The following is a 13,192-nucleotide window of genomic DNA, read 5'->3' as shown; positions in this document are numbered from 1 at the left end:
TCAAAAGTACCAAGAGATTCAAACGGCATGTCTAGCTTTCACCTCCAGTGAGAAGCATTAAGATATTGTAGTTGCTTATTGCCATCCTCATCATCACTGTCCAAATCCCCTACTAAGGCCTTCTCTAATGCATCAGTCATTAGCATATGATCGAGTTCTGAAGTAACCGCAGAATTAATCAAATCCACTTTTAAGCACTCCTCATCTTCTGTAGGGAATTTCATTATTTTGAATACATTGAATGTCACATCCTGATCCTGCACCCGCATTGTAATTTCACCTTTTTACACATCTATCAAGGTACGTCCTGTAGCCAAGAAAGGTCTTCCCAAGATTATGGGAATCTTCTTATCTTCCTCGAAATCCAGAATAATAAAGTCTGCAGGAAAGAAGAGCTTATCCACCTTTACTAGCACATCCTCCACTATGCCTCTTGGGTAAGTAATAGAACGATCAGCCAATTGTAGAGACATGTAGGTGGGCTTTGGATCAGGCAAGTTCAACTTTTTAAAGATCGACAACGGCATCAGATTGATGGTTGCTCCCAAATCACAAAGGCACTTGTCAAAAGACAACTTGCCAATGGTGCAAGGAATGGTGAAGCTACCTGGATCTTTAAGCTTTGGAGGTAACTTTTGCTGCAGCACAACACTGCATTCTTCCGTTAGAGCAACGGTCTCAAGGTCATCTAGTTTTACCTTCCTTGAAAGAATACTCTTCATAAATCTCGCATAACTAGGCATTTGCTCCAAAGCCTCGGCGAAAGGTATATTGATGTGAAGTTTCTTGAACACCTCCAGAAACTTACCGAACTGCTTATCCAGCTTTTGTTGTTGCAATCTCTTAGGGAAAGGTGGTGGAGGATAGAGCTATTTCTCCCCTGTATTACCCTCAGGCAGAGTGTGTTCAACAGTAGTCTTCCTTGGTTCCGCCGCTTTCTCCTTTTCCTTAGCTTCTTCATTACCAACTTCAGCTTCTCCTTCTTTTTCTTTTTCAGCATCAGCAACTTTTCCAGACCTTAAGGTAATAGCCTTGACTTGCTCTTTAGCTGCCTTCCTGCCTGGCACTTCAGTGTCACTGGGAAGTATGCCAGGTTGGCGATTAAGCACTGCATTGGCTATTTGACCAATTTGATTTTCCAAGGTCTTGATAGAAACTGCCTGACTCTTGCACAACAGCTTAAGTTCCTCAAAATCAGCACTAGTGGGTACAGCTGCACCTCCCTGTTGAGGATATGATTGCCTTTAAGCATAATGTTACGATTGCTGGAATCCAGGTGGATTGAACTGCTTACTTACGCCTTGCTGATATGGTTGTTGAATAGCATTCTGATTATTACTCCAGCTGAAATTTGGATGATTTCTGTTGTTAGGATGATAAGTAGCTGACACAGGCTGTTGTTGTCATGGATAATTGTTCACGTACTAAACAGATTCGTTAACAAGAGAACACTGATCCGTAGCATGAGAACCTGCACAAAGCTCACAGACCATAGCTATCTGATTGACCCCATAGGTGGCTAGAGAATCGACCTTCATAGACAACGCTTGGAGCTGCGCTGCAATAGCTGTGGCTGCATCGACTTCCAGAATACCTGCTACCTTCCCAAGCATCATCCTTTGAGTTTGGTTTTGATGCTCATTTGCAGCCATAATCTCAATAAGATTATAAGCCTCAGTATAGCTTTTGGCCCACAAGGCACCTCCAGCTGCTGCATCGAGCATGGGCCGAGATTGGGCCCCCAAACCATTATAGAAACCAGTGATCACCATCCAATCAGGCATTCCATGATGTGGACACTTTCTCAACATCTCCTTGTAGCGCTCCCAAGCTTCGCACATAGATTCTGTAGGTTGCTGCGCAAACTGAGTAAGAACACTCCGTATAGCCGCAGTCTTCACCATTGGATAAAACTTCACCAGAAACTTTTGCGCAAGATCTTGCCAAGTAGTGATGGATCCAGCTGGTTCAGAATGTAACCAGTCCTTAGCTTTATCCCTCAGAGAGAATGGGAAAAGCCTCAGCTTGATAGCCTCATCAGTCACACCATTATATTTGAAAGTACTACAGATCTCGACAAAATTCCTTATGTGCATGTTGGGGTCTTCAGTCGCAGCACCTCCGAAAGAAACAAAATTTTGCACCATCTGAATAGTGCCCGGCTTGATTTCACCAAAAACTTGTTAAGACGAAAACACACGCTAAAAACACACACAAGTATACGCGTTCACAAGTAATATAGAATACTTTCTAGTTCGTTCCCACAGAGACTCAGACTAATTATGTTCAATTAAACTCACTCACCAATGTATGGTTATTTCTCAATGTTAAGACAATAACACTTAGAATTGATTAACTAATTATTAACTACAATTAACTACTATAATTAACCACTTAATAAACACTTAAATTAACAATATTAAAACACTCAAGAGATCACAACTTCATTACTACTTCCTTCAATAGCTATTGTTATTACCCTTAGCATGCAACAGTGATGATATTAATCGAATAACACGAAACTGATAGAAGCCAACTTTCATTGTACTAATACCATTCTACCAAACATCCACAATTAAGATAGAAGTTGAATAGGCATCAATTATGTTGAGTCCCTATATGTCTACAGAAATTGACAACATAACGATTTAAGCACAAGTTATTCCTTTTGATTACACAGGGCGAATAAGACAGTTAGAGTTACCCACTAATCATGCATACTCGTACATGAACCTATGCTAGCATGGAAAGTTCTAAATCTCAAGATCCACCGTCGCTTCACAAGAGATTAACACCCTATCTTATATGTTCGCGACGCACATAAGACGAATATGCACAACCAATACTAGATATCATACAATCATCACACACTAAGGTATTAAACAACTAACTAAAGAATTCCATAGTAAATCCGTTACGACCCCATGATCACGATTAGCCCATGATAGCACTCATCGTCATCATGGGTTCATATGAAAACATGATAAATAAACACAAGGGAATAATAACTAAAACTACTTATATTAAACCAGAGTACGTCACAAGTGTAAATAGGTTCAAAGTAAGAAAACTAGCATCCAACGTTACAACGAAATAAAGAATCACAAGAAAATATGCTTCCTCTTTGTCGCGGTGTGTTAAAACGGTCTTCTTCCTTATCTCCTTCGCTCCTTGATTAATACTACGATCTAACCTTTGTGAAACGTCTCTGAAATCTACTTATATAGGAGTCCCATAAAACCCAGATAACTCAGAAGTTGGAAGCCAAACAGAAATAGGAGTCTAAAATATTTATTCTGAAATTACGACCCTGTGCGGCCACTCAGCTTTCCTGAACGGGCGCCGCTCAGCTTTCCTGAGCGGGCGCTCAGCTTCCTGCGCGGCCGCTCAGCAGAGCTGAGCGGGGCTCAGACCCCTTCTGGAAAAATGATCTGTTTTGCTCTGTTTCTTCGCTGCAATCTGCTCCTATCTTCCCACTTGCGATGCTGAACACATGCCAAGGCTTATTATTGATGAATTCTCTCCCGAAATGCAACTAATACCCTGAAATGCACAAACACTAGAAAAACGCATCAAATACACAAAATACTTGATTTCAAGACACCAATTTAAGCTATTATAAGACGTCCTAAGTGGTATAAAATGCCACTTATCAACATACACGTTTACCACTAACCCATAATATTTTTGAATGTTTTTATCTCACCTAATATATTCTGATTAAATATGACCGTTTCAGTTTTTACCACAAATAAGTCAAGTAAAGAATAATGCCACGTAAGCATCAAGGATTCCATCAGGATTTAATATCAGAACTTTAACTTATATCAGATTTTAACAGTCATCATAATATGGCTTCTGTACTCAAAAAGTGAATATCTTTTTCTGTGATTCTTCATACAAATACTGACTGGATTCTTCAGAGTTTAATCATCAGAACTTTCATCAGAATATGTCCTCAGAATTTATGTAAATGACACTTAACTGTTTGTCAAAAATAACTTAATCACCACAGTAATTTTTATCATTCATATGAGGTAATAGTGTGTGCATTTAGCAGAATATCAGATAAAGATTAAATTCTGATAAACTTCAGTACATCTAAGAAATAAGGCATAACTGAGAAAAGTGCTTAAAATCTGTCATTTTTCATGAAGTCTACTATAGAAAAAATTTATGCAAGATTCCACCTCAACTGTTTATGCTCATTTTATGCATCTTTTGAAATTCCTTTTTACAGTGGCTTCTCAGTGTAAGTGAGTCACAACTGCTTATCAGAATTTATGCTATTATCCGATTATTTCTCCAGTAATCAGAGAATGTGAAAAGTCACCAAGAATTTTTTTTCTTTTCTAATGCATATTACTTAATACCAGCAATGCACTTGGGTCTTTCCTTCCATATTATTTTCTCTAGATCTCAAGGGAGTACCTGAATTTAATTATTCTTTTCTTTTCTTCAGATTAGTGAGACTTATCAGCATTTAGGGTCATCCTTAAGATTTACTGACATCAGAATTTGACAGATAAGAAGCAATAATCTAGTTTGTGACTTAGTAATAAGATACACAAAGTAAATTTGACTAAGCTCAAAATCAGAATTTGCTTGTGTTAATGAGTTTCCACATAAATAACTAATTCCAACATAGGATTTCTAATATGTTAAGACTACTAGGTCAGCATCTAGCACAGTTATTCTCATTGGATTGAATAGTCACAGAACATTCAAAAACACTTATCAGAGTATATAGTTCCACATCAGATAACAATCAACATTTAATGAATTTCAATTAGAACATAGATATAGGAAAACAAAATTATTGTAAATACTGATCATAAAGTCTGATGCATGAGAACAAAAACTAAGCAGATTTAGTGAAAGAACCTGAAACCATTCCAAGTTCATTTACCAGTCTTGTAAAGGTAGCTTCACATAGTGGTTTTGTGAAGATATCTGCTAGTTGTTGATCTGTTGGAACAAAATGCAATTCCACTGTACCTTCCATCACATGTTCCCTTATGAAATGGTACCTAATGCTGATGTGCTTTGTCATTGAGTGTTGAACTGGATTACCTGTCATAGCAATTGCATTTTGATTATCACAGTAAATTGGTATTTTAGAAAATTCTAACCCATAATTCAGTAACTAATTCTTCATCCAAAGAATATGTGCACAACAGCTTCCTGCAGCAATATATTCTGCTTCTGCAGTTAATGTAGAAAGTGACTTCTGTTTCTTGCTAAACCAATAAACCAATCTGCCTCCAAGAAATTGGCAGCTTCCACTTGTGCTTTTCCTGTCTATTTTGCATCCTGTTAAATCTGCATCTGAGTAACCTATTAGCTTAAAATCTGATTCTCTAGGATACCACAATCCTAGATCAGCTGTACCCTTAAGGTACTTGAAAATTCTTTTCACAACTATTAAGTGAGGTTCTCTTGGATCAGCCTGAAATCTTGCACAAAGATAGGTAGCATACATGATATCAGGTCTACTTGCAGTTAAATAGAGTAAAGAGCCAATCATACCTCTGTAGTTAGTAATATCTACTGATGAACTAGTATCTTTATCTAACTTGGTTGCAGTTGTCATGAGAGTGGATGCAGTTGAACAATCTTGCATTCCAAACTTATTGAGTAAATTTCTGGTGTACTTGGATTGGCAGATAAAGTACCTTCTTCATTTTTCTTAACTTGAAGGCCCAGAAAATAACTAAGTTCTCCCATCATACTCATTTGATATCTTGACTGCATTAGCTTTGCAAACCTCTCACAGAGTTTGGCATTTGTAGAACCAAATATGATATCATCAACATATATTTGTACCAAAACTAAGTTCTCCTATCATACTCTGTGAAATCCACTTTCCAGAAGAAATTGAGCTAAAGTTTTATACCATGCTCTTGGAGCTTGCTTAAGGCCATTAAGTGCTTTGTCAAGCCTGTAGACATGATTTAGAAATTTGAATCTACAAAGCCTAGAGGTTGTTGAACATACACCTCTTCTTCCAATTCTCCATTGAGAAAAGCATTTTTTATATTCATTTGAAAGACTTTAAACTTTTTGTGAGCATCATAAGCCAATATCCATTTGAAATCTTCCAATCTAGCAACTGGTGCAAATGTTTCATCATAATCAATACCCTCCTGTTGAGAGTAACCCTTAGCAACCAGTCTTGCTTTGTTTCTGAACACCCACTTTGTGCTAACAACTTATCTGTTCTTTGGTCTTGGCACTAGGGTCCAGACTTTATTTCTTTCAAATTCATTTAACTCTTCCTGCATTACTTGCACCCAATCAGCATCTTGAAGAGCTTCTTCCACTTTCTTTGGTTCAGTCTGAGATACAAAAGAATGATAGAGATATTCATTTGATGTTACCGTTCTAGTTCTGACACCTGCTTCAGGATCTCCAATAATTAAGTCAGGTGTATGTGATTTGGTCCACTTCCTTGCAGATGAAAGTTGATTTCTAGAACTGGATCCTCCCCCATGATCCATGTTATCTCCATCAGCATTTTCTGATGCTCCCCCTGTAGTTATGCTCTTTGAGACTTCAGAATTTGAGTTGGATCCTTCAGGATTTGAAGAATCAGAGTTTCTAGAAATATCAGAATTTGGCTTATCAGAACCTGATGAATCAGAACTTGAAGAGCCGGTTACAGGTTCTGATGCTTTTTGAGAGTCTTGAGTTGTGGTAGAATCTTCAACTTGCTCCCCCCTGGACAGGTGCATTTTTCTTTGGAGTTGTTACCACAGTTTCAATGACATCAAAACTTAACCCGTCAGAAATTACAGGATCAGAGTTTAAGTCTTCATTTTCAAATCTCAGTTGATCGTGATCATTGAAATCTTCAAGTCCAGTAATCTTCTTATCATCAAAAGATATATTGATAGATTCCATGACAACCCTTGTTCTTAAATTTTATACTCTGAAGGATTTTGTGGAAAATGGATATCCAACAAAAATTCCTTCATCAGCTTTTAGATCAAATTTTGACACTGTTCAGGATGAGTCTTAAGAACAAAATACTTACATCCAAATACATGAAAGTATTTCATATTTGGCTTATTTTTCTTCACCATCTCATATGGTGTTTTTCCATGCTTGTTTATAAGTGTTGCATTCTGTGTAAAACAAGCAGTCTACACAGCTTCTTCCCAAAAGTAGGTTGGTAGCTTTGCTTCATCAAGCATAGTTCGTGCATCTTCAATGAGAGTCATGTTCTTTCTTTCTATAACTCCATTTTGCTGTGGAGTTTCAGGTGCAGAAAATTCCTGTTTGACACCTTGCTCTTTGCAGAACTCTTCCATGATTGAATTCTTGAACTCAGTGCCATTATCACTTCTTATAATTTTAACAGAATCTTTGACCAACTTATCCAGCTGTCTGACATGATCAGTTAGTGTAGATGCAGTTTCATTCTTCTTGTGCAGGAAATACACCCAAGTGTACCTTGTAAACTCATCCACTATAACCATAGCATATTTCTTCTTTGCAATAGACATGACATTGACTGGACCAAATAGATCAACGTGCAATAGGTGATAAGGCTCAAGAATTGATGATTCAATTTTGCTCTTGAATGAAGATTTTCTTTGTTTTGCCTTTTGACATAAATCACAAAGGCCATTAGGAACAAATACTGATTTTGGCAATCCTCTCACAAGATCTTTCTTTACAAGCTCATTTATGTTGTTGAAATTTAAATGAGAGAGTCTTTTGTGCCAATTTCAGCTTTCTTCAATTGATGCTCTACTCAACAGACAGATTGCAGAACCATCAGTACTTGTTGAAAGTCTGGCTTGATAAATGTTACCATGCCATTGACATTTTAGTTGCACTTTGCTTGTAGAATTGCTTACAACTTCACAGTGTTCTTCAAAGAAATCCACATGATAACCTCTGTCACGGATTTGACTCACACTTAGCAGATTGTGTTTAAGTCCTGAGAGAAGAGCTACTGTTTCAATGATGACATTCTCAAGATTAATATTTCCATATTCTAGAGTTTTTTCTATGTTGCCATCTCCATAAGAAACTCCTGGGCCAGCTTTCTCCACAAAGTCTGATAGCAGGGCTTTATTTCCAGTCATATATTCTAAACATCCACTGTCCAGCACTAGGATATCTTTCCTGTTGCCCTGCAATCACAAAGACCACTAATGATTAGTTTTAAGGATCCAGACTTGCTTGAATCCTTTGGCCTTTTTAAGTTTGTTAGCATTTGCAGCGGATTTAATATCAGACTTTATGCTAACATGCTGTTTATCAGAACTTATATCAGACTTTACATCAGACTTTACACTAGAAAGAATTAAAGTAACTTTCTTCAAAGAAGGTTTTATTTGATAATAATCATAGTACAAACTATGATATTCCTTACAAGTATAAATGGAATGCCATAAACTACCACAATGAAAACAAGGATTTTGTGATTTAAACCTAACAGACTGACTCTTAATTCCTAACTTAGGAGGTAAATAGTTTATATTCTTATTCTTCCTGCAAAAAGAAGCAAGATGGTTAGAGTTTTCACAGTTATAACATTTCATTCTAGGAGCATTAGGAACATGCATATAATTATTACTTTCATTCACACCTTCCTTACCACTCCTATTTTTCCTAGCTGCTTTTACCTTATTGTCATTCCTAATTTCTTTCATCTTATGTTTAAGCTGCTTCTTAGTCATTAAGCCTATGTTAACTTCAGTTGGTTTATCATGTTCTAATTTGTCAGAAGTTGACTTTTCCTTAACTTCTTCTACAGACTCTTTTATCATTTCAGAATCAGACTTTACAATTTTAGCTACAAACTTAACAGGATTTACCTTTGGCTTAGCAGTCTGTTTAACAACAATAGGCTCAATTTCTTCAGTTCCTTTTTCAGTTTTATCATCTCCATAACCTAAGCCCTCTTTCCAGTTTCCACTACTTAATAAGTTCTGAGTTGTTCTGCCAGAGTTAGTCCAAGTTCTGATAATCTCTCTTTCTTTTTCTAACTCAGCTTTTAGAGATTGATTCAATTTTAGCAATTCATCTCTAGCATAAAAATCATCATCTCTTTCTTTCTGAGTTTGATGGAACATAACTAACTCTTTTTCCAAATAGTCATTCCTTTTCTTATAAGCAAGATTTTCAGAAGTTAATCTTTCACATATTAAAGTTTGATCTCTGTAACTAATAAACATGGTTTTAAGATATAATCTCAACTCATTAATATCATCAGTATGAAAAGCATAAGTTGTTTGAGATACCTTCAATTCAGCAGTTCCAGGGTTGCCATTAGCATTTGCCATCAAGGCATAATTCACCTCATCTTTAGAATATAAAGAATCTGTCCAACTTTTCTTCTTTGTGACAAGTGCCTTGCCTTTGTCACTCTTTCCTTTCTTACAGTCAGGAGATATGTGGCCTCTTTCACCATAATTGTAGCATTTGACATTTGAGTTGTCTCCTCTGTCAGACTTTGTACTTTTGCCTTCATACTTTCTGAACCCTTTCTTATCAGAACTTCCACCTTTCTTGGAAAACTTATTTCCCCTTCTGAATTTCCTGTAGGCTATCTTTGTGATACCCTTCACCATAAGAGCACACAATTTCATCATCTCTTCATCAGTATCTATTTCAGGTAAACTTTCAGTTTCTGAATCATCATCATCAGAACTTGATGATTCTGAATCAGACTTTATGATGAGAGCCTTTCCTTTGTCTTTTTTTGAGATAACCACTTTGGGGGATTACTCCTCATCTTTAAAAGCAACTGTCCTTGACTTTCTCCCATGCCTCTTGCTCCTTTGATCTATCTCAAGTTCATAAGTCTTGAGCATACCGTAAATTTCATTAAGAGTAGTTTCATCAAGAGCATAGTTGTCTCTTATAGTAGTAGACTTCAAATCCCAACTTTCAGGAAGAGCTAAAAGGAATTTTAGATTTAAATTTTCAAGATCATATTCCTTGTCCACCAGTGACAGATCATTCAAGAGTTTGACAAACTTGTCATATAAGTCAGTTAATGACTCATCAGCTTTTGGGTCAAAGTGCCCATACTCTTAAGTGAGTATAGTCATCTTGTTCTTCTTGATTGCATCAGTTCCCTGGCATCTTGTCTCCAAAGCATCTCATATCTCATTTGCGGTCTTGCAATGAATTACCCTGTTTGACATGACATTATCAATGGCACTATACAGCAAATGCCTTACCTTTGCATCCTTGGCAATGGATGAGATATCTTCAGCTATATACTCACTTTTCTCCTTTGGTATGGTTTTTGCTGGCTGATCTGCAACTACAACAGATAGCTTGGTTGGCTTATGTGGTCCTTCATTAATTCTGTCAAGGTATTCTGGATCTGTAGCTTCCAGAAACATAGCCATCTTCACTTTCCATATGGGATACTCAGAAAGTCTCAGTATGGGAACCCTAATAGTCTCATATCAACTGTGGGTTTGAGTCTTTTGAGTTTCTTCAGTTTTAGTGGGCTTGGTTGGAGTTTGTTCTTCTTCAGACATGATTGTTTTGATCTTTACTATATGTGTGTTTACAGATAAGCTCTGATACCAATTGTTAGGTCACACACCACTATAGAAGGGGGTTGAATACAGTGTTATTACAATCAAATCGATTTCGAACACAAGTAATAGTAAACAGATATATTCAATATAATAAACTATGTTATAATGGAATTGTTCTCTCTCAGTGATGAACACATATCACTAAGAGCTGCTAGGTTACAATGTATGATCCTCTCGATAATGATAACACATATAGTGTAAACCTATGTCTGCGTTTATATAGTACACAGTTACAAGATAACTTTTAATTGATATGGAATATAATTCTGTCTCCTAAAATATATCAATCAGATATATTATACAAGTCTTCTTATCTTCTAACTATTTCCATGCATATCTTCTTTTATTTTAGTCTCGATCTTCTATCCTGTAAATCAGCTTCCTTCCTTAACTGTAAGTCCTCCCGTACTTAAGTTCTGATATGACCTTAAATTCTGATATTTATCTTCTGACTTCCAGTAAGTACTGATTCCAGTAAGTCCTGATATTTCCTGTTTGTTAAGATCTGAAAACTAAACATGAAACATATTAGACATGATATCTCAAATATATCTAACAAAGATAGTGTTGGAAGACAATATTATACGGTAACCGGTGAATACCCAAACGAGGATGTGATTGAGACAATTAATTCTGAGGAAGATGGTGATGAGATGTTATTGGATAAAGCTATTCAAGTATAAATTAACTCTACAGAATGCATTCTATGTTTTCGAGATCATGTTGTGGTCGATGTTCGGTTTTTACTTTTATGGATATTCATATGATTGTTTTGTGTTTTATGGATGTTCACATGCCTTACTCTATTATGTAATAAGCCCAATGGAAGTGATGTATTCCCCCCGTATTCAGTGCCTTAAAGGTTCCTTTTATAAGAAAAATCTGATGATGTTGGGAAACCACAGGGTGGTGGTAGTTCTCAGGTTTAATGATCCTACTTCTACTTCTTGGCCTATATTTGATTAGTTGTTTCTTTTATGTAAATACTGATAACACATTTACATATATTTTCAGAGATAATTTTTTGCTGTTAAGGATTGAACTTGAATGGAGAGGTTTGGAGCAAGATGGAAGATTTTGAGATCAGTTGTTGTGATTATATAGAGCTTTGGTTTAGCTGCAGTGTTTGTTTCAGCAGAAAGAAGCTTGAAAAAAAAGGGTTCAAATTTGATTCATAATGCAGCTGATGAATCTGAAACTAATCATCTTCTTAAAGTTGCAAGTTTCATGTGGCAATCTAGTTAATCAGGTTACCAGCATGTTTGGCCGGTATGATTTCTAGATGTCATTTTTCGACTCTTTTTTCTATTGTTACTTGTTTAGTTGGAGAACTCATTACTTATTTATATACTTTGTTAAGTAATGTGCACCAGACTTATCATTTATATGTTTAGTTCAACTGATAGTCTATAAGTTACAAGTTATCAAATATTATAAATTGACAAAAAGTAATTAAAGCTATATTTTTTTAGGGAAAGATTGATGTTTGTGAAGTCAAACTACGAATGTGGGATAGAAAATAACCTCGTTCCTACTATTATAAGTTAGTACGGTGGTGTCACAGTTGATAAGTAACTAATCAGTGACCTATGAACCTTTCCATGGCTAGTTCAATTTTGTTCATTATCTGTTACAATTGTTAACTAAATGCATTGGATGTTTCAATTAGGTGGAGCACCCTATCACTTAATGGATAGCTGAAATAAATCTTCCAGCAGCCCAAGTTGCAGTTGGGATGGGTATTCCCCTGTGGAAAATTCCAGGTTTGGAACCCAATTCTCTCATACCCTTTTTCTGTATTGATAATTTCTTATGTTGTAATTGTAATACAATGATCATGCGACTTTTAACTAGAAATAAGGCGGTTCTATGGTAAGGATCATGGTGGAGGATATGATACTTGGAGGAGAACATCAACTGTTGCTACCCCATTCAATTTTGACAAGAGTCTACGCGGCCTAAAGGTCACTATGTGGCTGTGCGTGTAACGAGTGAGGATCCCGACGATGGGTTTAAGCCTACAAGTGGGAAAGTACAGGTTAGCTAATCCAGAAACTGTGAACTTTGTTGTCATTTTGTTATATGAGTATTTGAACTTAAATCTTGATGGTTATGTAGGAGTTGAGCTTCAAAAGCAAGCCAAATGTGTGGGTTTACTTTTCTGTTAAGGTATATAGTGCAATATTTATATAAATATATTATTGTAAAAGTTTCTAAATCCAAAACCTGATACTGATTGGTTTCGCCTCAGAATGCAGTATGGAGGAGGCATTCATGAATTCTCAGATTCTCAATTTGGTATGTAGCAAGCATGACATTTCAGATGTTTCAAAAACTAGGATGCAACTTATCAAAAATTAAAAACGCATATGCTTTCTCGAATTATCCAACAAAAATAAAACTGAGCTATTTAATTATAATTTTTTCTTCAAAGGTGGGTATTTATGTAGAATATTCTTAGGGCAGGAGAATGTGTGTATATATATTTCTAGCACACCAAGACGGTTCAAAAGTAGTTGTACTCTGTGGGGAGGACATGAGTATGAGCTTTACTTTTATTATTATTTGTCCCCAAATAGGTTTTCTTTTATCTTGGTATATGAATGTTATGGAAATGT

The 13,192-nt window shown here is 36.2% G+C and overlaps 1 long non-coding RNA gene and 1 other non-coding gene across 2 annotated transcripts; both read left to right on the top strand.

Annotated features, from left to right (window-relative positions):
- Window positions 1–1,782: 1,782 nt before the first annotated feature.
- On the top strand, window positions 1,783–1,886 carry LOC141675732 (small nucleolar RNA R71). Its single transcript, XR_012556369.1, has one exon. It is a non-coding gene; the product is annotated as a small nucleolar RNA R71 (small nucleolar RNA).
- Window positions 1,887–12,269: 10,383 nt separating this feature from the next.
- Window positions 12,270–12,941, top strand: LOC141671237 (uncharacterized). The gene is made up of 4 exons (XR_012555016.1): window positions 12,270–12,337; window positions 12,429–12,612; window positions 12,693–12,743; window positions 12,826–12,941. It is a non-coding gene; the product is annotated as an uncharacterized LOC141671237 (long non-coding RNA).
- Window positions 12,942–13,192: the final 251 nt, after the last annotated feature.

Source organism: Apium graveolens, chromosome 7 (genome assembly GCF_009905375.1).
Source record: "Apium graveolens cultivar Ventura chromosome 7, ASM990537v1, whole genome shotgun sequence".
Classification (NCBI taxonomy): domain Eukaryota; kingdom Viridiplantae; phylum Streptophyta; class Magnoliopsida; order Apiales; family Apiaceae; genus Apium; species Apium graveolens.
Note: the sequence above shows the minus strand (reverse complement) of the source record. Positions and strands in the feature narration are given on the sequence as shown.